Source organism: Zootoca vivipara, chromosome 4 (assembly GCF_963506605.1).
Source record: "Zootoca vivipara chromosome 4, rZooViv1.1, whole genome shotgun sequence".
Lineage (NCBI taxonomy): Eukaryota > Metazoa > Chordata > Lepidosauria > Squamata > Lacertidae > Zootoca > Zootoca vivipara.
This window is the reverse complement of record NC_083279.1, coordinates 100,837,794-100,849,243: the sequence shown is the minus strand read 5'-3', so window position 1 is coordinate 100,849,243 and position 11,450 is coordinate 100,837,794. Positions and strand designations below refer to the sequence as shown.

Below are 11,450 nucleotides of genomic sequence, written 5' to 3'. Positions count from 1 at the left end.
GGGTGGGGTCGGTTGGAGGGAAATGGACAGAGTACGCATGCACATTCAACTGCCTAACAGCATCTGTGTCACCCAGGAGATCACAGCCTCAGAGATCAGGGGGGGAAAGAGTCATTCTGTTGCCGGGAGAGGTCACTTCCTGGTTAGCATGGAGAAGCTGCTCTCAACGGAGCCCAGCGACAGAAGCACACAGCTGTATTGAGGCAGCACTGGATACTGAAATTTTGCACCCCTAGCAATTTTGTCCCTGGGGCAACCACCCCGTGCTATGGCCCTAGAAGTCAGAAAGTTATTCCTGATGTTTAGTCGGAATCTCCCTTCTTGTAACTTGAAGCCATTAGTAGGGTCCTACCTTCCAGAACGGACGCGGGTGGCACTGTGGGTTAAACCACTGAGCCTAGGGCTTGCTGATCAGAAGGTCAGCGGTTCAAATCCCCATGACGGGGTGAGCTCCCATTGCTCAGTCCCAGCTCCTGCCAACCTAGCAGTTTGAAGGCACGTCAAAGTGCAAGTAGATAAATAGGTACCGCTCCAGCAGGAAGGTTAATGTTGTTTCCGTGAGCTGCTCTGGTTCGCCAGAAGCGGCTTTGTCATGCTGGCCACATGACCTGGAAGCTGTACACTGGCTCCCTTGGCCAATAAAGTGAGATGAGCACCGCAACCCCAGAGTCGTCTGCGACTGGACCTAATGGTCAGGGGTCCCTTTACCTTTACCTTCCAGAACAGCAGAAAACAAACTATACCCTATAAGTGTTAAAAGCTGATAGAGGATTCTATTGGCTGACACTTAAGCATAACAAAAGAGGTTGCTCAGTGCCATAGGGCAAATGAGTGGGTCCCCCCAACCTCACTTAACTGCTGGGTGGATGGAACAATAGGACAGTGTGTGGTTGAGAGAGCTGAGCAAAGAGCAGGTGGAGAAGCTGGACACAGAGCAATAGAATCAAGATCTGTTGGGGTGTTAATTTAGGGAGCCCTGTCATCCTATGCTCAGGTTACCTATGTGTGTTGATATATGCTCAAGATGCTGTAGACTCTGCTGTTACTCATTCCAAGGAAACAGGTCTGGGTCCCTTGAAGGCTCTCACTGCTCAGAGATTGGGGTGGCATTTAATAATACAACAGTACAAAATTAATAATAAATAATAATAAAATAATAAACGTAAAGGACCCCTGACCATCAGGTCCAGTCGTGTCCGACTCTGGGGTTGCGGCGCTCATCTCGCTCTATAGGCCGAGGGAGCCGGCGTTTGTCCGCAGACAGCTTCCGGGTCATGTATCAATATCAATATTGAATATTAATAATATTATTTAATATTTTAATAATAAAATAGTATAAAATTACTTTTAAAAAACGCTCACATCTTACTCATCTGTTGTCATGTAAGAGCACAACACAAGATCTCCAGAGCATCCCTCCGAGAGTCGTTGCGGAGGGATCCTTAGAGATTTTCTAACAATTGCTACTGCGATTTCACATATTTCATTCCCCTGGGATTCCAGTGTTTTCCAGCTGTTTTGGGGCAGCCTCCCTCCTAGAGGGGAAGCACAGAAGGTTTTAACCAGGCCTTCTGTTCAGCTGGAACACAGTGGGCGCCATTGCCAGTATAAGAGAACAAGATATGTGAGTTCCACCACCTCTTTTTCTAGCTAAATAGCACTAGTTTTAACCCTAAGTGGAACACAATAAAAAGCATAGGCAGAATCCCTCAGTGCTTACTGTCAAGAAAATCATGTTGCCTCCAGAGCTCATGCCTTAGAGTCCATTAAGTGCAGAGACCTCTTTTGAATATAAACATTTCAATTGACTTCAGATAGGTCTTTATCAGTCATAAAATGACAGAGCGCATGCATTTTAAGCATGGATAATATAAAAACAGCTCTGCGGGAACAAACTCTAGGTCCACTCAGTGTTAATCTATACCATCCCATAAAATGCCCAATCCCCTTTTGCACTTTCTCCATACTTGAAGCAAACCTTATCTCCAAAGCGATTTTTCAGTAGATTCTCTCCCTAAGGGAAAACATTTTTGCTACAATTCCGACACCATAAAAAGCACATGCTGAATAATTATTGGAACAGCAGAGTCGGGTTCAGCATTGACAGTGGGGGGGAAACCATACCGGTTTCACTGTTTGTGCCATAAAGTCAGGTAAGTTCAAAGGATTCCTTGAGAAACAAGGCAGATGAGTTTTTCTTTGATCAACGACAGGTAGACCTTCAGTCATGATGTTATGAAATGGCAGAGCTAATATCTTTTACATAGGAATGACATGGATAACAAAACAATCTGGTTCTGGTTGCAGCACCTTAAAGGGAGATTGTAGACCAAAAGGTTGAAGGGCTGGAGGGAAGGATATGACAATTGGGACATTTTAGCTTAGGGAAAAGTAAGACCAAGGGCAGGAGACACAATGGTACTGTACAGAATTATGCACAGTGCAAGAAGTTCTTCTCCCTCTGTCACAATACTAGAACCTGATGGGAAAGTGAATGTTGGAAGGTTTCTGACAAAATAAAATACAATACCATGGACAGAACAGGACTTTGAAACCTGCAAATATTGAAGTGTAATATATTTTTGTGGCGGGTAGTAAATTTGATTAAGTGAACAGCTCACTGTATCATTTTGCTACTCCACAAAGCAGAGGAGCTTATGAGTTCGGATGAGGTTTTCATAGCTGGTGAGGACAGATTTATGCTAGTCGGTCATAGATTGGAAACGGACTATTTCTGTAAACATGCCGTTTTTCTTCAATGATTCCTGGGGATCCAACGAGATAAGATCCTGCACTGAAGTGTCTCACATATGCTGATTGCCACGCTTAACACGTAGTAAGAATTCTGAAAATGACAGAATGATACAAGGTCTGTGTCTTGACTCTTTGGGGGTCTATATTGTGTGTGTGGGGTGTTAGACAGCCTTTTTATTTCACTGTTGTGAAATGAATTTAATATGTTACTATATTTGTTTAATTGGAATGAATTTTTTTCTCAGATTGCCACTTAATGTTCTGAAAGGAATGGGTATTTGGGACATTTTAGTTTAGGAAAGAGGAGAGCATGGGGAGGGGACATGATGAAGGTGTTTAAAATTATGCAGGGTGTAAAGAAAGTTTCCCTGTCTCACAATGCTAGATCCTGATGGAAAACTGAATGCTGGAATGTTTCTGACAAAATGCAGTACAATGAACAGACATTGCTCCAAGTGACCTTCACAAAAGACCTGCCATGTAGACTGATATCACGTTCAACTGCAGGAGACAGACAAAACCTTTGTGGCTGAAGAAAGCTTTCCACCAAAGGACTTCTCAGGTCCCTGTTCAGAATTGTAGCTACTACAAATGATGCCAATGCTCTTTTGTCAAACCCACTGGTGGAAGAAGTTCATCAGATCTCCTTTCAACTGCAAAATTTTGTTTCTGGGACTCACAACTTACACAAGAGATGCTTAAACTGACATTGGGTAGACTTAAAAGAGAGATGGGGGTTAATACTCATGCAAAGGTTGGAGCGTTATTTACCCGAAGTAGATGGAGCACTGAGTGAATGAGTTATGGGGTTCTAATTTAACTTTTCCAGTTGAACATAAACTCAGATATTTATCTCTGTTCAGAATGACAATATCACCACTGCAGAAACTGTAAAACAGCACAAGGATTTTTAGTATTCAAATAACTTTTATGATTCCTCAATATCTTTCCACCAAATGCACATGGGGAACGATGTCCTCCATCATGAGCTCCAATGAGACCCTGGTGAGCCACCAAACCTTTGTCCTGATTGGCATCCCAGGGATGCAGGAGAAGAACTTTTGGATGGCCTTCCCACTGTTTGTGCTCTACGCCCTGACTCTGCTCGGGAACATCACGATCCTCTATGTCATCAAGATTGACCAAAGCCTCCATGAGCCCATGTACTTCTTCCTTTGCATGCTTGCCTGCTCGGATCTGGGCCTTTCCATTTCAACCATGCCAACAATGCTGGGGGTTTATTGGTTTGACTCAGGGGAAATCCCATTCAACGCCTGCATCACCCAGATATTTTTCTCCATTCATTCCAATGGGCAGAATCTGGCATTCTTGTGGCAATGGCTTTTGACCGCTTGATTGCCATCTCTGAGCCTTTGAGATATAGATTACTTCTCCCAAACACAGTAATTGCAAAAATAGGCATAGCTGTGTTTTCCCGAGCTTTCTGTGTCATCTTCCCAATCCCTTTTATTATTAAACGGCTCCCTTTCTGAAGATCCAATGTCCTTTCCCACTCCTACTGTCTCCACCCAGATGCCATGAAGTTAGCCTGTGCAGACACTAGAGTCAACGTCTTGTATGGTTTGATTCTCGTCATGTGCACTTTGGGGTTGGATGTGGTCATCATTCTTGCATCGTATGTCCTGATTCTGAAGACTGTTTTGAGCATTGCTTCCCGGGAAGAGTGTCTGAAGGCTCTCAACACCTGCGTCTCCCACATTTGTGCCATCTTGATCTTCTATGTCCCAATGATTGGTGTCAGTGTAGTACATCGATACGGGAAGAACCTTTCTCCCATTGTCCACATGCTGATGGCCAACATCTACGTTGCAGTCCCACCACTTCTCAATCCTGTTGTGTACAGTGTGAAGACCCAGCAGATTCGGCAAAGGATATGCAACATTTTGAAGATAAGGAAAACTAGGGCTTGATCTTTCTACCAAAGGCGAATTCCATAATGTGGTGAGAAAGTCTATTGTAATTAGGAATACACAAATACACCCCATATTGGTACCGTATATATTCAATAACTGGTCTGACTTGTCATAAGAACAAGAGGGGCCTCCTAGATGTGGCCAATGGCCTATGTCGTCCAGCATTCTCTTCTCACAGTGGCTCTCCAGATGCCCATTAGGGGGAAACACACAAGCAGGACCTGAGTCCAGCTCTCTCCCTTTCTGCAGCTTCCAGAGGGATAGTGTCATTCAGCTCTGATAGTGGTAGAATATCACCATTGTGGTTAGTGACCATTGATAGTCTTTCTGAACAATGTTATTTATTTTTACATCATCATCATCATCAGGTTTGTTGGAGAGCTGATTTCTGCCTTTTAGAAAGAAGCAAATGAATTTAAAGGGACTCAGTACAGCCAGTAATATCACTGTTATGCGAGTACAAAGCCTTTTAATATGTTCAAAAGAAGGGGCCATATTTTTTTAACATGCCTTTCTGGGGGGGGGGGGACACACACAAAATCACACACACACCACAACATAGCTGGCACCATGTGGGGGAAGTTGCAGAGGAAGTTACAGGCCAAGTCACTCGGCTGCCCTTGGATTTTGCTGCCATGCTTGAAGGAAGATCCAGGAAGGTTTCTAGAACACCACTTGGTCAAACAGTAAGTGATCAGAATCAGCTGTTGCTGCCTGAGGACATAAACAAGACACGTGAAAGGGTTCAGCCAATCACATGAGCTCCTGATCCTTCCCAATCAGGGCTAATAAGATCTAAACAAAGGAGGTTGGTTGGCTGGCTGGCTACCAAGCCAGATGGGTGGGGTATGTATGTATAAATAAATAATATTATTGCAGAGAGGGATCGTCACTTGCCTTGAAGATTATTATTTCTGAAGCTACTACAGCACTGATTTGACTGATGTGTATTCAATGCGCTTTATTAAATTATTGTAAATCAATTGCTTCATGATTCTATTATTTGTGTATGTCAGTCTCAGATCCTTCAGGATGACAGATGGTTTATAAATGCATGCAAACAAACAAACAAACAAACAAACAACCACTGTTGCCACTTCTGATTCCTTGAACAAATGCTCCATTTAATCCGTGAACAACTTTTGGACCTTGGTGATAATAACTTCATTCTTTTAATCATGCCCATATTTTTTGTTGTTTACCCCAATCCTCCAAGATGGGGATGGGACCTTTCGGTAAAGAGATGTTGCTTTGTCTCAATTATGCTTCCTGTATCAAATAGAGAGTCACACAGGAGACCTCTGGAAATGGGGGGAACCTGCTATAGCTCTGACACTGTATAAACTCAACAGCCAGGCTCCGCATTCACCATGGGATAAATTGCTTCCTTTCCATGCTTGCCTGCTCAGAACTGGGCCTCTCCCATGTCAACCTTGCCAACAAGCTGAGCATGTATTGGTTTGACTTCAGAAAAATCCCATTCAATGCCTGCATCAGCCAGATGTTCTTCATCCATAGAGCCTGGCATTCTTGTGGCAATGGCAGTTGATCGCAAGATTGCCATTCATCATCCACTGAGATATAGATCACTTCTGCCAAATTCAGTAGTTGTGAAAATAGGCATTGTTGTCTTGTCCAGAGGCCTTTGTGTTGTTTTCCCAATCCCTTTCCCACTCCTACTGTCTCCACCCAAATGCCATGAAGTTAGCCTTTGCAGATCACAAGAGTCAACATCTTATATGGTTTGACAGTAGTTATTTCCTCTTTAGGGTTGGATGTAGTGAGCATTCTTGCATCCCACGTCCTGATTCTGAGGACTGTTTTGAGCATTGCCTCCCATGAAGAGTGTCTGAAGGCTTTGAACACCTGTGTGGCCCACATTTCTGCCATCTTGATTTTCTATGTGCCAATGATCAGCACCAGTATGGCACATCGATTTGTCCACATGCTGATGGCCAACATTTTTGTTGCTGTCCCCCCACTTCTCTGGAGAGGGGGGGGTGATGTCAGGGACTGGGCAGAAGCGGAATGGTGGAGACTGCCTCTCCAGCCTGACCCTTTCAGAGAAGAGGAAAACAGTTTAGAATTACAACAGGGGTTTGAGGGAGGTCACAGCTCAGAGGCAGATGAGGGGGAAAGTTGGGAAATAATGGGAGAGGAGAAGGGGAAGCATGGGGGGGGGGGTTGACAGCAGACGGACACAGTGTCTTTAGAAAGTATTCCAGACCCTCCATCTCCCAGAACCTGGCGAGCCTTGAAAGTAGGAGAGGAAAGAGCTCAAAGGCAGAGGGCACTTGTCAGCACCCGTAGAGGAGGTGATGAGGAATGAAGAAGTGGGAGAGAGGCGGTGGAGATTCACTCGGGGCAATGCCATTATCCAAGAGGCTGGGTTCTAAAGCCTCTCTCTGTAAATACTGAATAAAAAGCGGACAGTAAGAACATTCCTTGTCTTCGTATGTTCCTGGGCAACCGGCCGTGAGAGTTGCTGGCAACAGCCTGACATCCCAGGGATGCCAATCAGGACAAAGGTCTGGAGCTCACAAGGCTCTCATTGAACCTGCTGATGGAGGACATTGTTCCCCAAGTACATTTGGTAGAAATATATTCAGAGGTCATAAAACTGACGTGAATACTAAGGATTCTGCTATGATTTTACAAATTCTATAAATGTTGTCTTTTTATTCTAATAAGGAATGAATTTGTCAGTTGATTCCAAAAGGGTAAGTTATATTAGAATCCACCAAAATCATTCACTGAAGGGTGATTAATCCTGAACGCTCCTTTAGCTCTCCTTCTGTTCTGCCAAATAGCAGGTGGTTGTTGTTGTTGTTGTTGTTGCTGCTGCTGCTGCTGTTGTGTAAATATATGCATACCACTCTTCACCTGGGCAGTAACAGAACCTTAAATATGAGAAGCCCTCCTTTGCAGCTTCCAGGCAATCCATTCCAGATGTGGAAATAAGCCATGAGATCCTTAAACTCACAGTGAGAGGTAGAGGGAGACTATTTCAAGCAGAGGCTGTTGCCCTGATGGCTGGAGAGCTCTATTGGCTATCCTGAAGCACCAACCAGCCACTTTTGGAGGGTGGCCTCAACTCAGCTAGGCTGCGCAATGCAAGCAAGTAAGGGAGAATGCACAAACTTTTGTTTAAAAAGAAAGAAATATGATGACAAGGGGCATCCCAAACAGGACAGGGGATTTTTGTCCCCAAATGGAACAAACCCATATTTTAAAGAATAGGTGGCAACCCTACTGGGACCCGAGAAGTCCTTTGCTGAAAAACTTTCTTCAGCTGCAAAGGCACTGGAGCATGGTAGTAATACCAGTGTCCATGGCAGATCGTTCTTAATTGTTATTCTATTTCTTTATTAAACTTTTCTGAAGTACAACTTAGAAAGAAAGCAAAGCAAGGCAGCTGGATAATGATACATATTTAAGAATCTAATTTGCTTTCTCCTTTATACTTTACAGAGTTCCCTTGAAAAAGCTTTTCTTTCAAGGGTTTTGAGGTGAATAGAAAAATCAAGATTCATAGTCTAGAGTACATTGGGGGGGAGCATTATCCTTTACACTTGCATAATCAAGAAACACTTCCCCATGTTTCCTCAGACAAGTCCTTCATCGCTTGTCCTCTGGTTTTCCTTAGTTTTTGTGTCAATTTCTCTAAATTAGCACACCGCCAAACGGTTTAGTAGCGTTGGTCAATCTTTATATTGTGAGGAATCTTCCAGTTGTGAGCTACCACGATTTGTGCAACCTGGACCTTGTGAACACCCTCCGAGATTCTTCTTCATGTGCCCTCTCCATGTGAGGTTTGGAGGGTGGCAACATGAGAACGGGACTTTTCATTGGGTGGCAGCTTTTTCAGGTGGTAGAGGACAGAGGACAAACCCACACGAAGCAGCGAGACTAGACTTAAATATGGATTTATTACAACAAACTTAAAGCAAGTAGGTGTTCACTCTCTGCAGGCAAATTCAAACTGCAAGTGCTCCTTCAGCACAAACAGCAGCCAAACAGTACAGAACTTAAAGCTACATTCTTTACAGTACATTCTTAAAGCTACACGCACCTTTTCTGTTTCTTTGCAGAATGATTCCTAACATTTTTCTGTGGTGGTTCCCTGTTTGTGGAATGTTCTTCCCAGGGAGATTCTACTGTCGTGAACATTGCACATCTTTAGACTCCAGGCAAAAACATTCCTCTTCTCCTCGGCCTTTGGCAAATTAAACAATCTATGGTCTTTTGAATGGGTTTGTGAAAGTGGGGTTATTGGGTTTTGCGTGTGTGTTCTCATTTTGTATTTTTGTGATTGTAAACCTCCCTGTCACCCTTGGATGAAGAGCGATATAAAAATCTAATGGATAATAAAATCATGAAACCAATACTATTACTTCTTAAGGCTGTGGTTTTCATTGCAAACCACCTTCTTTTCCTTTGGGTACACAATTCCCTCTGGAAAATATATCAGCCCCTGGTTTTCTTTAAACACAAAATTTTAAAAATCCTTTTCCGAATCAGCTGGGTCTTCACACTGTACACAACAGGATTGAGAAGTGGCGGGACTGAAATATAAATGTTTGCCATCGACATGTGAACGATGGGGGAAAGGTGTTTGCCGAATCGATGTGACATACTGACGCCAATCATTGGGACGTAGAAAATCAATATGGCAGCGATGTGAGCAACACAGGTGTTCAGAGTCTTGAAACGCTCTTTGTGCGAGGCAATGCTCAAAACGGTCTTCAGTATCAGGATGTACGATATGAAAATGATCACAACATCCAACACCAAACTAAAAATAATTGCTATCAAACCATACCAAACATTGACTCTTGTGTCTGCACAGGCTAACTTCATAACATCTGGGTGTAGACAGTAAGAGTGAGAAAGGACATTGGATCTGCAGAAAGGGAGCCGTTTAATAAGAGAAGGGGCGGGTAAACAGAGACAGAAAGCTCTGGAGAAGGCCACTAAGCCTATTTTTATAATTGCAGAATTTGGGAGAAGTGATCTGTATCTCAGGGGATCACGGATGGCAATGAACCGGTCAAAAGCCATTGCCACAAGAATGCCAGACTCTGCCCATTGGAATGAATGGACAAAGAACATCTGGGTGATGCAAGCGTTGAATGGGATTTCTCTGGAGTCAAACCAATAGACCCCAAGCATTGTTGGCATGGTTGATATGCAAAGTCCCAGATCCGAGCAGGCGAGCATGGAAAGGAAGAAGTACATGGGCTCATGGAGGCTTTGGTCAATCTTGATGACATAGAGGATGGTGATGTTCCCGAGCAGGGTCAGAGCGTAGAGCACAAACAGTGGGAAGGCCACCCGAGTTCTTCTCCTGCATCCCAGGGATGCCAATCAGGACAAAGGTTTGGTGGCTCACAAGGCTCTCGTTGAAACTGGTGATGGAGGACATCATTCACCTGGTGCTTTTGATGGAAAGATATTAAGGAATAAAAGTCAAATGGATATTGGAAATCTGGTATGATTTTACAGGTTCTGTCCTAGTTTAGTCCAACTGAATAACTTGTATTAGAGCCTCCAAACCCATCTGGTCAATGTTGATTAGTCCTTGTAACTTCCAATTCATTGTGTTTTCTCATGAAAATGTATTTCATGGGGCAATAGCTGTGAAGTTTGTTTTTTTGGCCGGAGCGGTTTTTGTTTCTTTGGTTGTTTTATTCCATACGCCTTACCGGTTTGTTCATTTATCTTTATAATAAAGTTTTGGGAAAGAGAAAGAAAGAGAGAAATTAGTCCTGAATGTTCTGGTCTGCTTCCTCTACCATCGACTTGCTGGTTGAGATTCTGAGTTGTTTGGGGTGGCTATGTCTTATATGGAATTCTGGAGGCCATCTGCTTGTTCCTCTCTTTTAGAATAATTTGAGAAAACTCGTTAAACCAGTAAAAACGATGATGTAGGGGTGCCCAATTAATTATACTCACTCACCATTCCTCAAATGCCTGTGTGAAGAAGACGCGCGTTGAGCTGCCACCTGAAAACCATCTGTGAAGTGGGAGAGCCTTTCTCTCTTCAGTGAGGCAAACAAGATGAATTTTAACAAGGAGAAATGTAAAGTACTACACTTGGGGGGGGGGCAATGATTCAAACTACAAGAAAGAAGATTCCACCTAAACATTAGGAAGAACTTCCTGACAGTAAGAGCTGTTCGACAGTGGAATTTGCTACCAAGGAGTGTGGTGGAGTCTCCTTCTTTGGAGGTCTTTAAGCGGAGGCTTGACAGGCATATGTCAGGAATGCTTTGATGGTGTTTCCTGCTTGGCAGGGGGTTGGACTGGATGGGGGTTGGACTGGATGGCCCTTGTGGTCTCTTCCAACTCTATGATTCTATGATTCTGTAAGTGGTGCAGGGTGTCAAATCGGAGAATAATAATAATACCGTAATATTATTATTTTTTGTACCCGCCCTCCCTGGCCAGAGCCAGGCTCAGAGCAGCTAACATCATATAAACAATACAATATTTATTTATTTACAAAAGACCCTGCCCCCCCCACATTATCACATAACAAGCCATGTTCACTGATGCAATAACTGAAAGGGCCTGGTTTGGCAGAGATGGGGAGAGGCGCTCCACTGGGTACCTGGGTCCCAGGTTGTTTAGGGTTTTGCACATTAAAGTCAACAGCTTGAATTGGGCCAAGTAGAAAATAGACAAACACGAAGTTCACGCAGGATAAGTGTTATGTGATTCCTTCTTGCTGCACCACTTATAACACACGCAGCAGAATTT

At 43.6% G+C, this 11,450-nt stretch overlaps 3 pseudogenes; 2 read left to right on the top strand and 1 right to left on the bottom strand.

Moving 5' to 3' along the window:
* The first annotated feature begins 3,729 nt into the window (after positions 1-3,729).
* LOC118085025 (olfactory receptor 51H1-like) lies at positions 3,730-4,685 on the top strand (annotated as a pseudogene).
* Positions 4,686-5,904: 1,219 nt separating this feature from the next.
* Positions 5,905-8,499, top strand: LOC132592046 (olfactory receptor 51H1-like; annotated as a pseudogene).
* Positions 8,500-9,155: 656 nt separating this feature from the next.
* LOC118085589 (olfactory receptor 51H1-like) lies at positions 9,156-10,401 on the bottom strand (annotated as a pseudogene).
* Positions 10,402-11,450: the final 1,049 nt, after the last annotated feature.